Here is a 14,688-nt window from a genome sequence, read left to right as displayed (position 1 = left end):
AGCCACTTGGTCTCAAAGATTTGTTAGAGCTGAAGCAGGGGTGATTGATTCATTAGTTTTGTTTTTTACTAGCATATATTAATTATAATGAGTAATCATTACTTATAATCATATTCTCTCTCTTTATTATACATATTATATATGCAGGTGCTCATGGAGGCCAGAAGAGGGGGCATCAGATTCAACCACTATCTACAAGTGATTGTGAGCTCCCTGTGTGGGTGCTGGTAACAGAACTTGGGTCCTCTGAAAGAACAGCAACTGCTCTTAATAGCTGGGGCATCTTTCCAGTCCCTACACACAGCCTTTTGCTGATGTCTATATATATGATCATATTCTCAGAGGAAGTTAATGAGACAGGCTTTTTTGTTTGTTTGTTTGTTTTGTTTTTCGAGATAGGGTTTTTCTGTGTAGCCCTGGCTGTCCTGGAACTCACTCTGTAGACCAGGCTGGCCTCAAACTCAGAAATCTGCCTGCTTCTGCCTCCCAAGTGCTGGGATTAAAGGCGTGCGCCACCACTGCCTGGCTTGAGGCACGCTTCTTAATGCTCACTTCCAGCACTTTCTGTGGAAGCCAGTCACAGACAGGGACCTCTATTATACCCTTCCCCAGGTTCCATTTGGCCTTTTAGAGATCCAGAAGTTAAGGTGTATCTTGAAGGGCTCCACTTACAAGAGTCAGGGAGGAGTTAGTCAGGGAAGATTTGGGACAATCACCCAATAGCCTTTCATTTCTAAGATGAAGATGCTGCTGCTGGAGGGCCTGGGTAAGGTCAATATGATCCTTAGCCATCTTGGCTGGTATGACACACCATGTCTGATACCTCAGACTGGGCTCTGGCCACTCCATCCACATTTGGAGCCAGAGCTAGTGGTGTTCAACCTGCACTAGGGCTCCTCTAGCCAATAGGGTGTAGACCCTCAGTCAGGTGACAGAGAATGATACAATCTGGGGCAACCCTTCTGCAGGAGCAAGTAGCTTTGGAGGTGCTGTCCTGCCCAATACAGAAAATCAAAGCAGGTCTCTCAGGGGCTGCCTCTTTGGGTTTTAATGGCTTTATCTTCCCACCTCTTAAGATCGGGGCTCAGTAAGAGCCCACAACTGTTTCCAGTGTTCACTCAGTCCTGAGGAAATGGATGAAGAGATGGATGACTAGATGGATGGGCAGATAGACAGACAGACAGAATTGGTGGAAACCCTGGTCTACACAAAGCTATGTGGTAACAGGTGTGCTCATTCAGTTCCAGGCTCTTACTACAAAAAACACAGTATCCATAGCAAATTCTGTCAGGAAAAGGCAATATTCTAAAGAGATATGTATGTGTCTCCATTCCCTAGTAGATTAGAACCCCTAGAAATTGGAATTTGCCCAGGATCTTGTCATGCTGGCCCATTTCTGTCTTTCAGAAGAACTTTGAGCACCAGCTTCTCTGTCCAGACTAGAGTGTTTCAGTGCAAACATTCTCTCGGTCTGTGTTAACAGCTTGAGTCCTCAAGGAAGTAGTCTCTTACAGCAGGGTCAGATCTTTGCAGGAGTCATTTTATATTTGTATAACTACTTCTAATGTGCCTTTCTAGTCAAACTAAGGTCCCTGAGAGCGCAGGACTCAAGTATAGCACATACTGGATACTAGTCATAGCAAAATGTATGAAGCTTTCCATGGAATGCCTTAGCCCTCACAGCAGCCCCACAAAAGGGGGATTCTATCGTTGTCCACTTTACTGTTTGTTTTGGTTCTTCAAGGCAGGTTTTTTTCTGTGTAGCTCTAGCTGTCCTGAACTCTGCAGAGCAGGGTGGCTTTGAACTCAGAGACCCACCTCCGGAGTGATGGGATTAAAGGTGGGCCACAACCACCCAACATTATCCATGTTTCACAACTAATGAACCTGAGAGGCAAAAATATCGCAGAAGCTGCCTCAGGCCATGTGACTAAAGGCTACAGAGCTGGATGGGGTTTCAACACACAGAATCCAGGGCACATAAGCGTGCTGCCTATACTTTATTCCACTCTCAAAGGAAATGTTTTCTTTAAAAGCATGTGACAAACCAAAGGCCGAAGAGGCAGCCTAGAAGACTCAACTTTCATTTCCCATTTTCTGCCTGTTCTTTCTGGAACTTCAAGGAAGATATCACCATGCTTTAGGAATGATAATTGTCAGGGATGTTTGGTAATATTGACTTTAGTGATGCCAATAGTCAGGGCTATTTCCGGGGCATAGTTAAATACACATCTGTGCAGCCTGAAGTCTTTGGGTAGCTGGAAAAGGACTTACTTTGTGTGTTCCTGTCACAATGTGTGTCCCTGTCACTTGTCCACTTGGTTCATGTAGTGAATGAGTAAAAATAAAGCCAGAAAACCATCAAGCTGCATGTGGAGCAAGACTGGCACTCCAGTGCTGGAGCTCAGTGATAGAGAGCTTGCCTAATGTAAGCAGGGCCTACTCCCATCCTGTAGGCCCGACATGGCAACCACAGGCCAGAGCATGGCAAACAGCACCAACAAGTTTTGCCATCTACCCTTCTTCCCCTTGCTGAAAACCATTAGATTCCATTCCTAAAGCCAGCCCCCAAGGTCTATTCCTTCATTTGGCCACCTCCTCCTTCTGAGACTGACCACTAAGGTTTAGCTATCAAAGTATTAAAAATCCAGCAATCGCAGGGCAGTGGTGGCACACGCCTTTAATCCCAGCACTTGGGAGGCAGAGGCAGGCAGATTTCTGAGTTTGAGGCCAGCCTGGTCTACAGAGTGAGTTCCAGGACAGCCAGGGCTACACAGAGAAACCCTGTCTGGAAAAACACACACACACACACAAAATCCAGCAATCGGGCCAGAGCGAGCGGGGCCAGAGCGAGCAAAAAAAATTAAAAATAAAATAAATAAATAAATAAATAAATAAATAAATAAATAAATCCAGCAATCAAACCCCCCTTTAGCTTACCTAATTAACATGCCCAAGCAAAACAAACCAAGTCACCCTAACCCAAGGGTTTCCCCTTTTCCCTTTATAAAGTGCGGTCCACCTATGGGCCACATCTGCCTCCTCTCTATCCAGAGGCAGTCCTTTGTCCCTCTGGGGCAAACAGCCCTTTCCCCACCATGCTCCTTTGCCCCTTCTCCGTTGTCCTCTGTCTTTGTCTCTAATTCCCTGACCTTTGTCCCCCTGGGGCAAATAGTCTCCTTTGTGCTAAGAACTTGGTCTAGGTGTGTCCTGTGCTCACTCTGGTCCTTTCACCTCCCATCAAATCCACACATCTAAATTATTATAAAATGCATCATATGCTGTGTCATCTCTGAGGTCCATGGAGCCACTCCCTGTCCCATCACCATTCAAATGATATGTTCTCATCTGCCATCAGCAAATCATTGTGTGAGTCACAATTCAATCAGAACTCTAGCACAATGCTACTCTTCCCGGACCTGGCTGGCCACGGGGTCAGAATATTGACCAGACTGGAGACTCCAGGGTTTTTTACACTCCCTTTCTCTCTCTCTCTCTCTTTCTCTCTCTCTCTCTCTCTCTCACACACACACACACACACACACACACACACACACACACACACACAGACACACACACACACACACACAATCAGGAAACTTTATATCCACACAGTAAGAAGGGTTTGGGTGCACATGGAATCGAGAAGGAATGGCTGGTCTCCATCTGAGCATTTAGTTGAGGTCCCGGGCATTTTATCTTCCTGACACATGCTGTTGGCAAGGTGGACTCAGGTCTTCTCCATCAAGAAACAAGAACCTCACTAGGTACTGGTGACACGGGCCTTTAATCCCAGCACTTAAGAGGCAAAGGCAGGCAGATCTCTGTGAGTTCCAGGCCAGCCTGATCTACAGAGTGAGTTCCAGGACATCCTGGGCTATACAGAAAAGAAACAAGACCCTCAACACAATCTTAAAGACCCAAACTCATTTCTCATTTGGCCACTCACCTCCCAGGCATCACAGGCTCTTCTGAGAAAGATAATCTCACTGTAAGCTCCAGGTCTGGGCTCCTGAGAGCTCACTCTTTTCCTAGACCCAGTTTCTAGGTTGGGCCAAATACATTCCTCTGAACTCCAGAGTTCCCAGGAACTAGCTCTCTGTTGCTAAGTCAAAGGTATCCCTTCACTGGGTCAGTACCTCTTTCTGTAGGAAAACCCTCTAGCTCTGAGGGCTGCCCTAAAGTCTGGTCTCCTATAATCTGATCTGGGTTTACTCTGCTCCATGAGCAGATATATTTTATATACCATGCCGTGCTGTGCTATATTTTCATCAAACCCTTCTTCACCTCTCTTGCTTACTACCTCAGCACAAACTATATACCTCATCACACTATACAGTATGTACAATACCACTTATGTGCCTGAGCATATACACACAGAGATAGAGAGAGGGGAAAGGAGCATGCATGTAAAACAAATGTAAAAAGCATGGTTAAAGGTCTTTTTTCCCCGCTGGGCAGTGGTGGCACACACCTTTAATCCCAGCACTTGGGAGGCAGAAGCAGGTGGATTTCTGAGTTCAAGGCCAGCCTGGTCTACAAAGTGAGCTCCAGGACAGCCAGAGCTATACAGGGAAACCCGGTCTCGAAAAACCAAAAAAAAAAAAAAAAAAAAAAAAAGTCTTTTTTTCCCAAAAATCAGAGCTCCACATAAACATGAGACTCAAGATATCCAAATATCAGATTGTTTAAAGCCCATATGATTGATCTTTATTTTAGACTTACTTTTTATGTGTGTGTGAGCATGTGTGATTTATGTGTCCCACATGTGTGCAGGAGCCTACCTAGGTCAAAAGAAGTCATCAGATATCTTAGAACTGGAGTTCTAGGGAGTTGTGAGGTACCATGAGGGTGCTGGGAACTAAACCCAGGTCCTCTGGAAGACCATCAAGTGCTCTTACCACTGAGCATTCTCTAACCTTATAAGTAATCTTAAACATGCGGTACGATGTTCCTCTCCCAAGAATGTTTCCTGTAATGAGATGACCTAGTAAATGTAACTATGTAGTTCTATGTACATTTAGCAATGGTCTTACAATCTAAAGATTAATCTGAGGCTAAGCTCACAGACTGGACAATTCTTCAGGGAAACTTGAACTGCATAGATAAGCATAAGAAAAACGACTACGTGTATGAACTTTTAAATGGGCTCACATACAGTATGTTCGATTCCTATTCCATACCAAACCATACTACCTACTCCTGGGGTCAAGAGGTTAGGCCCTGGTCTCTCAGGCAAGCAGAGTGACCAACACTGAAGTGCCCCCAACGATCAAGTCCCTGGGAGCAACTACATGAAGATGATTTCCACATTCTGCTTCTTGTCTTCTCACAGTGGTGTGCATAATCGAATACCACAAAGATGGTGACATGCAAGCCTAACCCAATAGAGAACCCTGGAGCTGTTAACATGAGGGCTGGTGAGACAGTTCGGCAGGTAAAGGCACTCACTGATAAGCTTAGTGACCTGAATTTAACCCCTCAGCCCTATGGTAAAAGATAGGAAAGTTGTCTCCTGACTCTTACACACACTTATGTGCACCACCACCACCCCACCCTACTCCCACAAACACACAGAAATAAAGGTAAACTAAAATTAAAACCTTTGCATACTCCTTGGCTAACAACGTGTAAACACTTAAGCCTGCTGCTGAGTAACTGACCTGGGCAAGTGGAGCATAATGGAGCCTCCAGAAGTCCAAATAACGTAACAGAAGTCATTCTTGGACCTCTGGAATGGATATGGCATGAGGTCCTGGGACAGGCTGGAAAGACTGGGTTAGCATTTTGTCTAAGCTCTGCCCCACAGTTACCTGGCAACAATCAGGTAAACTCTACCCCACAGTTACCTGGCAACAGCCAGGTAGTCCTGACCCACTATAAAAGGGGCTGCTTGCTCCTTCCTCTCTCTCTCTTGCTCTCTCTTGCTCCTCTCTTGTTCTCTTGCTCTTTCTCTGGTTCACTTCCCCCCTTTCCATGTGCTCATGGCTGGCCTCTACCCCTCTACTCCTCTACTTCTTTATTCTCTCTGCCTTTCTCTGCCTCTACTAACCTCCAAATTCCCCTCCCCATGCCCTGAACAAATTCTATTCTATACTATACTGTCATGTGGCTGGTCCCCCAGGGGGAAGGGATGCCCCAGCATGGGCCCAGAGGTACCCCTCCCCTCACCATACCTCCATAGAACATATCCCTTCTCTTTATCTTTTTATAAACACATCAGACTAGGGTGCCTGCTGGGACACTGACCCACTGAAAAACTGGGAGCACAGGGCTGGAGCTTAATCCTCAGAATGTGCTCTCAGCCACCCAAGAATGTCAGGCAGCTCTGAGGGATAAGCCATGGTGTACCATAAAGATCACACATGCAAAGCCTAGTCAGATGACTACATCTGAAATCCCAAAATCCAGGTCCTTGGCTTCTTTTGAAAAGGCCATTTGGGATTAAGGAAGTAGCAGGCTTTTGTGAACAAAAATGACCCCATTGATTTATGGGAAATCACTCATGAAAGGAGTTTGTGGATCTGAAGGTGGAGCTTTATTGTGGGAGAACAGAGGAAACAAGGCCACACAGCCAGCTGGTTAAACCCAGACTTCCTTAGAGTTCCACTAAGTCATCAGGGTTGTCCTAGAGCTGGGATTATGCTGGGTGGTTTACACTGCTGTGTCATTCTTGGTCCTTGAGAAAGAAGGCAAGAGGTTAGGAAAGTGGTTCTCAACCTGTGGGGTCATGACCTAATTCACAGGAGTCACATATCATTTATCCTGCATATTGGGTATTTGTAAAAGTAACTTTTATTTGCTAGATATAACTGTCATCTCAGAGGTTTAGTGCTGAATAAACTCACCCTTTCTAGTTCTTTCTGAACTCTGACTGGCTGGTTCAACTCAGCTGTTGTGGTTCAAAACTCCCCTCTGAGTTGACTGATTCACACTGGCTTCTCCCAGCTTCCCACTGAACTGTTCTGCTTGGAAAACCTGCCTCTGAATTCCACGAACTGAACTGCGTTGACTGCCCTGACCTCAGGAACTGAACAGAATTGCATGAACTCCACTGAACTCTACTGCATTGACTGAACTCAACTGAACCACCCTCCATCCTGACTCACTCTAAGCTGCTCTTAGCCTCTTTCCAGTGCTGTTCTCATGAGGGTTGGTCATATCCTATCTCTGACTCATTCTGTCAAATCTTTCTCCGATTCATCACTTTGTCTGGCCCTCAACTAGACGTCACTTGCAAATATGGCTGCCTCCTTCTACAAATTAACTTTACCTTCGTTGTTTGGGATTAAAGGTATATCATTCTAGCCGGATCACAGACCTAGAAGTTCTTTGGATGTGATCCCTTGCCAGAACAGCCATGTTGCCTCTACAGATATTTGCATTACAATTCCTAACAGTAGAAAAATTATAGTTATGAAGTGCTGGGCTTTGGACTGCATAAAGCAGAGAAAGCCTTTGTTGATATAGCTTGCTCAGGGTCCCTAACAATAAGTACTGAGGGTGGACTTCCAGTCCAGGTCTTCTTATTCATCAGGCTAAGTGCTACAGGGGTTGACTGTCATTTAAATAAGGAAGAAGTGCTGGGTGTGGTGGTATGTGCCTGTGTCTTAGCATTGGAGAACTGAGGCAAGATGGTGGTGAGTTAGAGGTTGATTGGAACTGCATAGTGAACTCCAGGTTAGTCTGGGCTATGATAGTGTCTCAGTGAAGACTGAGAAGATCCAAAACACCAATCAAGAGAAAAGAAACCTAATATGTGCTATGCACCCACTGTGTGCTGGACTGAATGCTGAAGAATTTTTCACAAGCTGTTTTATGTAAGCCCTCATAACAAACCCCTGAATTAAGTAACATCATTGCTAGATTTTCCTGAATTCAATAATATCATTGCTAGATTTTTACAGGAGAGAAAATCTTTGGAACTTGCTGCTCAGCTTCTAATGGCTCAGATTCAAACACGTGGCCGTTTATCTCCAAAGCCCTTGATGGGAGAGGCAAATACCACAGAACAATGATGCCCCGAGACTTGACATTGCTTTGGCTGACAGTTCTCTAGTCTGTAGTTACAGCTATTGAAGGAATGGCAAGAATCATTTCCAGCAGGGTTTGTTTACCACATAGTGCTCGTTCTCTCTCTCCCTCTCCCTCTCCCCCCTTTCTCTTTCTTTATGTGTCTGTCTGTCTGTCTGTCTGTCTGTCTGTCTGTCTGTCTATGTATCTGTCACATTACACATGAATTCAGAAGACAACTTGTGAGAGTTAATTCTCTCTTTCCATGATTTGAGCTCAGGGGATCAAACTTATAAGTGTCTTTACCCACTTACTGAAGTCTTATTGAACCATCCTACCAGACTTCCTTCGTTTTCTGAGATTTTTCCCTTTGGTTTGTTGTTGAGACAGGGCCTTACCATGTAACTCTGGTTAACCTGGAACTCACTAGCTGGCCTCTAACACACAGATTTGCCTAAAGGCGGATGCCACCATGCCCAACTAGTTGTGGTTTTAAGACAGGGTCTGTCATTGACCTTGAGCTCCTGGAGACAGTTAGGCTGTCAGGCCAGTGAGTCTCAGGGATGCACCCACCTGTCTGTGCCTCCCCAGTACTAGGATGACACATGCATGTCACAGTCCCCAGATTTTTCACATGGGGTACTCATTTTAGGTTCCTGTACTGAGCAACCCCCCAGTCCGTTAAATATGTAGCCTAGGCTTGCTTCAAACTCATGATCCTCCTGCTTCATCTTTCCCAGCATTATTTACCGGTGTGTATCACGACAACCAGCAGGATCTTTTTCTTATGAAATACTTAGTTTTGTTTAGCTTTTTGGTCGGTGTCATGAAGACAAGGACACTGACTATAATTTCCTTGTGTGGCCCCTCCTCGCTAAACACACATTAAATAAATGAAAAATGAAAGAAGTTGTATAAAGTTGTCAACTTTACACAACCTAGGGCCACCTGGGGTGGGGAGGGAGTCTCAGTGAGGGATTGTCTAGATCAGGTTGAGCTATGATCATGTCTGTGAGGGATTGTCTTGATTGCCTTGTCTGAGGTAAGAAGACCCAGCTCAGTGTAGCTGGTATCATTACCAAGTGCTGGGCCTTGGACAGCATAAAGCAAAGAAAGCAAGGTGAGCACTAGACATGCATGCATTGCTTTCTCCCTGCTCTTGGCTGTGATGTGAGCTGCCTCAAGTTCCTGCAATGATGGGCTACAACCTGGAACTGTGAGCCAGATAAACCCTTTCTCCCCGGGATGGATGGGATGCTGACCAAGAGCTTTTTAGTTCATTTTTTGACCCTAGCTTTGTACTTATGGGTGCTTTGGAACATCCTCAACTCCGAAGCTGCCGGTTAGACACATCCTTGGTTTTTACAGCTGGGTATTCCCCAGACATTGTCCTTGTGGTGAATTCTGCAGAGGGTGGGGTGGGTCCAGTTCTGAAGTAAGAGCTGAAGTAAGGTCTCCTCTTTCACTGAGAGCATAAATCACTGCAGGCTGCCTACTCACAGGTCCCTCTGGCAGATCTGCTGATCACCAGATGACATAGGCTCACACCACTTCCCTTTCCGTCAGGAAAGAGGAGACAGGAGTGGGTATTTTGAGAACCACCCAGGCCAGGAAGGGTTGCAGCATGTAAACCCCATTCTGGGGTTCTCACATTTGAAAAGAGAAGAGGGCAAAGTTCTAGTTGGCGCCTCTAGAGTTTTCATTCTGTGTTTGCACATTCAAATTTACCACTTCCTGCTCTTTGGCAAACAAATTGGCCCAAAGGAGGAAAGGAACTGTTGTTACCTTTACCTGAGACACAACTCACTGTCAGTCCAAAACAGTCTGTCTGTCTGTCTCTCCCTCTCCTTCACCCTTTCTCCTTCCTCTCCCCACACTCTGTGTGTGTGTGTGTGTGTGTGTGTGTGTGTGTGTGTGTGTGTGTGTCTGTATGATGGACAATGCGTGCGTGGTCAGAAGACAACTTTTGGGAGCCCAGTCTCTCCCTCCACTATGTAGGTCCCAGGCACCAGGGATTGAACTCAGATCATCAGGCTTGCTGACAAGTGCTTTTACCCACTGGCTGTCTTGCCCTGCATGGCGATAACTTTGTGTCAACTTCCGGTGGTTTACCTCAGACTTGCTGCTTTGCTATTTACCATGAGCAAGCCTCAGGTCCTGTTCCTTGAGTGTACACCCCCAGAAATAACTATGGCGAGCCTCACAGAGCTTTTTTTCTAGGAAGCTGACTTACCCTGCCTCATGACCCCAGAGAAAAATCTGAAAAGAGAGACCTAAACCTTACACCAGGAAAAATACTAGCCACACATAACCACCATCATCATAAGAGTGGTTTCAGCAATACGGCCTTGTTATTTGAGGGTTACCCAGGGGCCACTATACCCCCAAAACATCTCCTACTACTCAGGATTGAAATCATCTCCCCTTCTTACTTGACCCAACATTTTTATCACTGGTCCCTCTGATTGGCTTATGGACTAAACCTAGGCCTTTCTGACCAGTGCAGGCCAATGGGCCACAGTGTACCAAAATAGCTATGGATGAGGTCTAACATGAAATCACACACTTAACATTATGAGTTTTTTCTTTTTTTGGTAACTATTGCATGGTATCATCACAATGTCTGAAATGTATGATGCTCTTCCCTCCCTTGAGTATAAACCCTACAGGTGAGAACCCTGGCCTTCCTGTGCTCACCACCTCTCTAGTGCTCAGCTGGTGCGCATGCAGTAGACACTCAACTGTGGTCCAGTAAATAAAATAGACGGCTATGTTGCCCTGTCTCCCAAAGTCACATGGTGAGCCAAGGGGACAGTGGCCTGCATCCACTGGCTTTCATATGTCACTTGGCCTGCTGTCAAATGAGAAGATACAGGAACAGCAGGTGGAATTTGTAGAGATAAGAGAAGATACAAAGACTGGCCAAGACCATAGGGATCGTCTGGCCTACGATGACAGGTAGTGTATGGAATTCTGGGTAGGCTAAGAATGCATGACAAGCCATACCAAAGGATGACAGTAGAGGAAAGAGGGCTGTGTTAACAGGGCCCCAGACTTCAGCACAACTGACTCCATGATGGAAGGACCATTCAGGCTGTAAAATGCAGCACTTTGATAGCACCAACTGCCAAAATGAAAACAAAGCCCTAATCCGTCAAAGTCCATAGTTCTGAGGAAGCCCCTAACTATGCTAACCTTGCTTTTGTGGCTTCTATAGCCCTCCTTCTGACTGTTCTTGTTAACTGAAGTGTGTCAACTCAGAATACGGTTTTTGTGCTTAAAATCTCACCCTGAGAAAGGCTCAGGGCTACACTGGGATCCCAAGCACTCAGTAAACTTGCCAGCCAGCTAATAAAGGCTTTCTATTGGCTTAAACCTCTGTCCAAGCAGTCTTCTCTGGTGGGTACCCTACAACATATGGGATTGTCAACCCCTTCAAAGAGCTATGGCTTCACCAAGATTGTCCATCCACACCCAACCAACACCATTCTTTTCTGGGAGAAACTTGTCCCTGCCGAGCTCCACCTTCTGAGGGTAGGACCTAAATCAGTTCTGAACTGAGCCTTGTATCACTAACAGAAGATGAAAGGAACTTGCCCCACACATACTCCTCTCACTACTCTCTTGCAGGCAGCCCTCTGCAGTTGTCTGTGTCCTTCCACAAGAACCCAGAAGGCTCTGAAGGATTTCAGGAATTATAGAATGCCCAGCCAGCAACAGTCAAGGACAGCAACCTCTCCGTACTCCTGAAAGGGGTTCAGGGACCCAGAAGCTCCAAGAGGTCCTGTGGTGGTTTGAATAAAAAGGCCCCAATAGGGGCTGGAGAGATGGCTCAGCAGTTAAGATCACTGGCTGCTCTTCCAGAGGTCCTGAATTCAATTCCCAGCAACCACATGGTGGCTCACAACCATCTGTAATAAGACTTGATGCCCTCTTCTGGTGTGTCTGAAGATAGCTATGATGTACTCACATAAATAAAATAATAATAAATCTTAAAAAAAAAAAAAAAAGGCCCCAAAGGCCCAGAGGGAGTGGCACTATTAAGAGATATAACCTTGTTAGAGTGGGGCCTTGTTGAAGGAGGTGTATCACTGGGGGTGGGGAGGGTTGAGATCTTACTCAGATCTTCAAACCATGCCCAGGACTCCGTTCTCTTCTGGCTGTCTGCCAGATCAGAATGTAGAACTCTCAGCTACTTCTCCAGAATGTATCTGTCGGCATGTTGCCATGCATGCCTTGATGATAATGGACTAAATCTGTAAGCCAGCCCCAATTAATGTTTTTCTCTATAAGAGTCGCTGCCATGTTGTGTCTTCACAGTAATAGAAACCCTAACTAAGACAGACTCCTACAACCAGAATGATCAGAATTTACTTGGAAGCTGACTGAGAAAGGCCAGAGTGCTGATCTTGCCAAATGGAGGGTGTAGCCCCTAGTCCAAGGTTGTAGGAGGGTGTAGCCCCTAGTCCAAGGTTGTACTTTTCAAGACAGACAAGTCATGAAGTATGTACAAGAAACCTCTTCTCTTTCCTATCAAAGGACAAGCCTGGAGTCTTTAACTTTTTTGTTTAAGTTCAAGAAAGGGCACTCAAGGTCAACAGCTGCAGAATATTTCATTACTTTTAAGACAGCTGCACAGCCCGAATATTATCTGGGTCTTGGCCCAGTGAAACCCACCGCAGGTGGTCCAATAACCAGAAAGGGCAGCAGAACCCCCCCTCCCTGTAAGGACCCTCTTCCATTCCATAATGAAATGTAAACAGTATGCTGAAGTCACAGGGTCAAGTTCAACATCTAGATCTCTGAGATTCCCCCTTCCCAGGCCTGTGCCCTTCCCATGGAAGCTGCTTAAATTAACTTCAGCGAAGCACCAAGTGGCAGCAGAGGCCACAAAGGCATGGGAGAGATTCCTGATAATTCCAAGAACAGAACACGCTGTGCTGATCTGGGCCATCATGCACAGGTAACATAGACGCGCCTCTTCCCGACATTCTTTCTCTCCACGTCAATCAAAGGAGACATTGTAAGAGTTTCCAGAAGTCCCCAGGGTCTTCCAGACCCTGAGAACAATATGGTTTTTCCCCCACAAGCCTTCAAAGAAGCAAACATCAGCAAAGAGGAAAGATCTCCTTATGCCACAGGAAAAAAAGCAAGGTGTTAAGAAGCTGGTCCAACAGAGCCAGCAGTCAGGATGTCCCCTGGGGCTGGGGAAGGATGGAGCAGACACACAAAGGCCTGAATGATGTGGTGGCTGGCTGGAAGAGAGGAAGTGTTCTGGAGAACCCTGGAACCTAGAGCCTTCCCAGGCCCCACCCCCACTCAACTCCACCTACCCTGAAGCCAAGGGGCTTGACCACCTGTGGCTCCTCCAGGACCCACTTTAAAGTAGAAACTGAGGAAATGATGTGAGGGATTTTCTCAAGGGAGGATAGGAAGCTTCTGCTATGCATAAAAGGTGAAGAAGAAACCAGGTGATGGCACACTCAGGAGGCAGAGGCAGGCGGATCTCTGTGAGGACAGCCTGGACAGCCAGGGCTACACAGAGAACCCCTGTCTCAAAACACAAAACAAACACACAGAAAGGTGAGGAATATTAGTAAGGATCAAACTGCACACACACACACACACACACACACACACACACACCAAGCCCTCCATTTCTCCTCAGGCCTTGTTGTTAAGTAGTTGTCTCAAAAGATGTTCCAAAAATTTCTTAATGCAGTGAGGAGCAGGACAAGAATGACAGCCTTGGGTAGCAAGCACCAGAGTCTAGTAGAGAAGCAGCGAGGGCTGTCACCCTTCAGCCCCCACCTTTGTCCTCAGCCCCTCCAGCATCAGCTGGGCATTGCTTCTTCAGATCAGAGTCCCAGAGCTCCAGCTGTTAGGAGGCAGAGCCCTGTCTTGAAATGCAAGTGCGGTGACACACTGACCCCGTGGCCTCACCCTGCCCCACAGAGAGAGTGAGCAGGTGAGCCAGCTTCCCTTGCTAATTTCTATTCTCAGCTTTCCAACTTTTGGCACCAGAGAAAAGGAGCTGTCCACAAAGATTTCTGGGAAAGCAGCTGAGATGTTCTGAGCAATCAATCGGAGCCAGACAGTAGAAAGAGTCCATGGGATGGAGGTTAGGGCCGGGGGGTAAGACGGATGGAGAGAAGGACAATGTTTACTAAGGATGCATTTGGTTCTAGAGGTTGCCTCACTTAGCCTTCACAATTCTGAGTCCCGTAGTCCTGCTCCAGACAATGGAACTGATGCCCAAAGAGAACAGGTGTCCTGCTGGAGGCCTCACCCCAGCTGCCGACAGAGCCAGACCCAGCTTCCCTGGCTTATAAACAAAGTTCATGTTGTATTTCTCTTCCAGGGAGGACCCAAACCACAGACTCCTAACTTCCACCCAAGAGCCATCAAATCTTTGGGTTTGTTCATGCATATAGGAATCCATTTCCAACAAACCCTAAGGTGTTTGTCCTAAGGGACTGCAAACCCTTCAGCTCCTTGGGTCCTTTCTCTAGCTCCTTCACTGGGGACCCTGTGCTCAGTCCAATGGATGGCTGTGAGCATCTACTTCTGTATTTGTTGGGTACTGTCAGAGCCTCTCTGCTATATGAGGCTCCTGTCAGCCAGCACTTGCTGGCATCCACAATAGTGTCTGGGTTTGGTGATTGAATATGGGAA

General features: G+C 46.4%; 1 protein-coding gene and 1 long non-coding RNA gene across 3 annotated transcripts in view; both read right to left on the bottom strand.

The window, feature by feature from the left end:
• The window catches only part of Flvcr2 (FLVCR heme transporter 2), a 66,838-nt gene that overhangs the window by 32,261 nt on the left and 19,889 nt on the right, over nt 1–14,688 (bottom strand). The gene's annotated exons all lie outside the window — the stretch shown is intronic.
• On the bottom strand, nt 6,516–12,176 carry LOC116079893. Its single transcript, XR_004114190.1, has 2 exons — nt 12,068–12,176; nt 6,516–6,679 (listed from the first exon to the last, which is right to left on the bottom strand). It is a non-coding gene; the product is annotated as an uncharacterized LOC116079893 (long non-coding RNA).

Source organism: Mastomys coucha, unplaced genomic scaffold (assembly GCF_008632895.1).
Source record: "Mastomys coucha isolate ucsf_1 unplaced genomic scaffold, UCSF_Mcou_1 pScaffold6, whole genome shotgun sequence".
NCBI classification, from domain to species: domain Eukaryota; kingdom Metazoa; phylum Chordata; class Mammalia; order Rodentia; family Muridae; genus Mastomys; species Mastomys coucha.
Note: the sequence above shows the minus strand (reverse complement) of the source record. Positions and strands in the feature narration are given on the sequence as shown.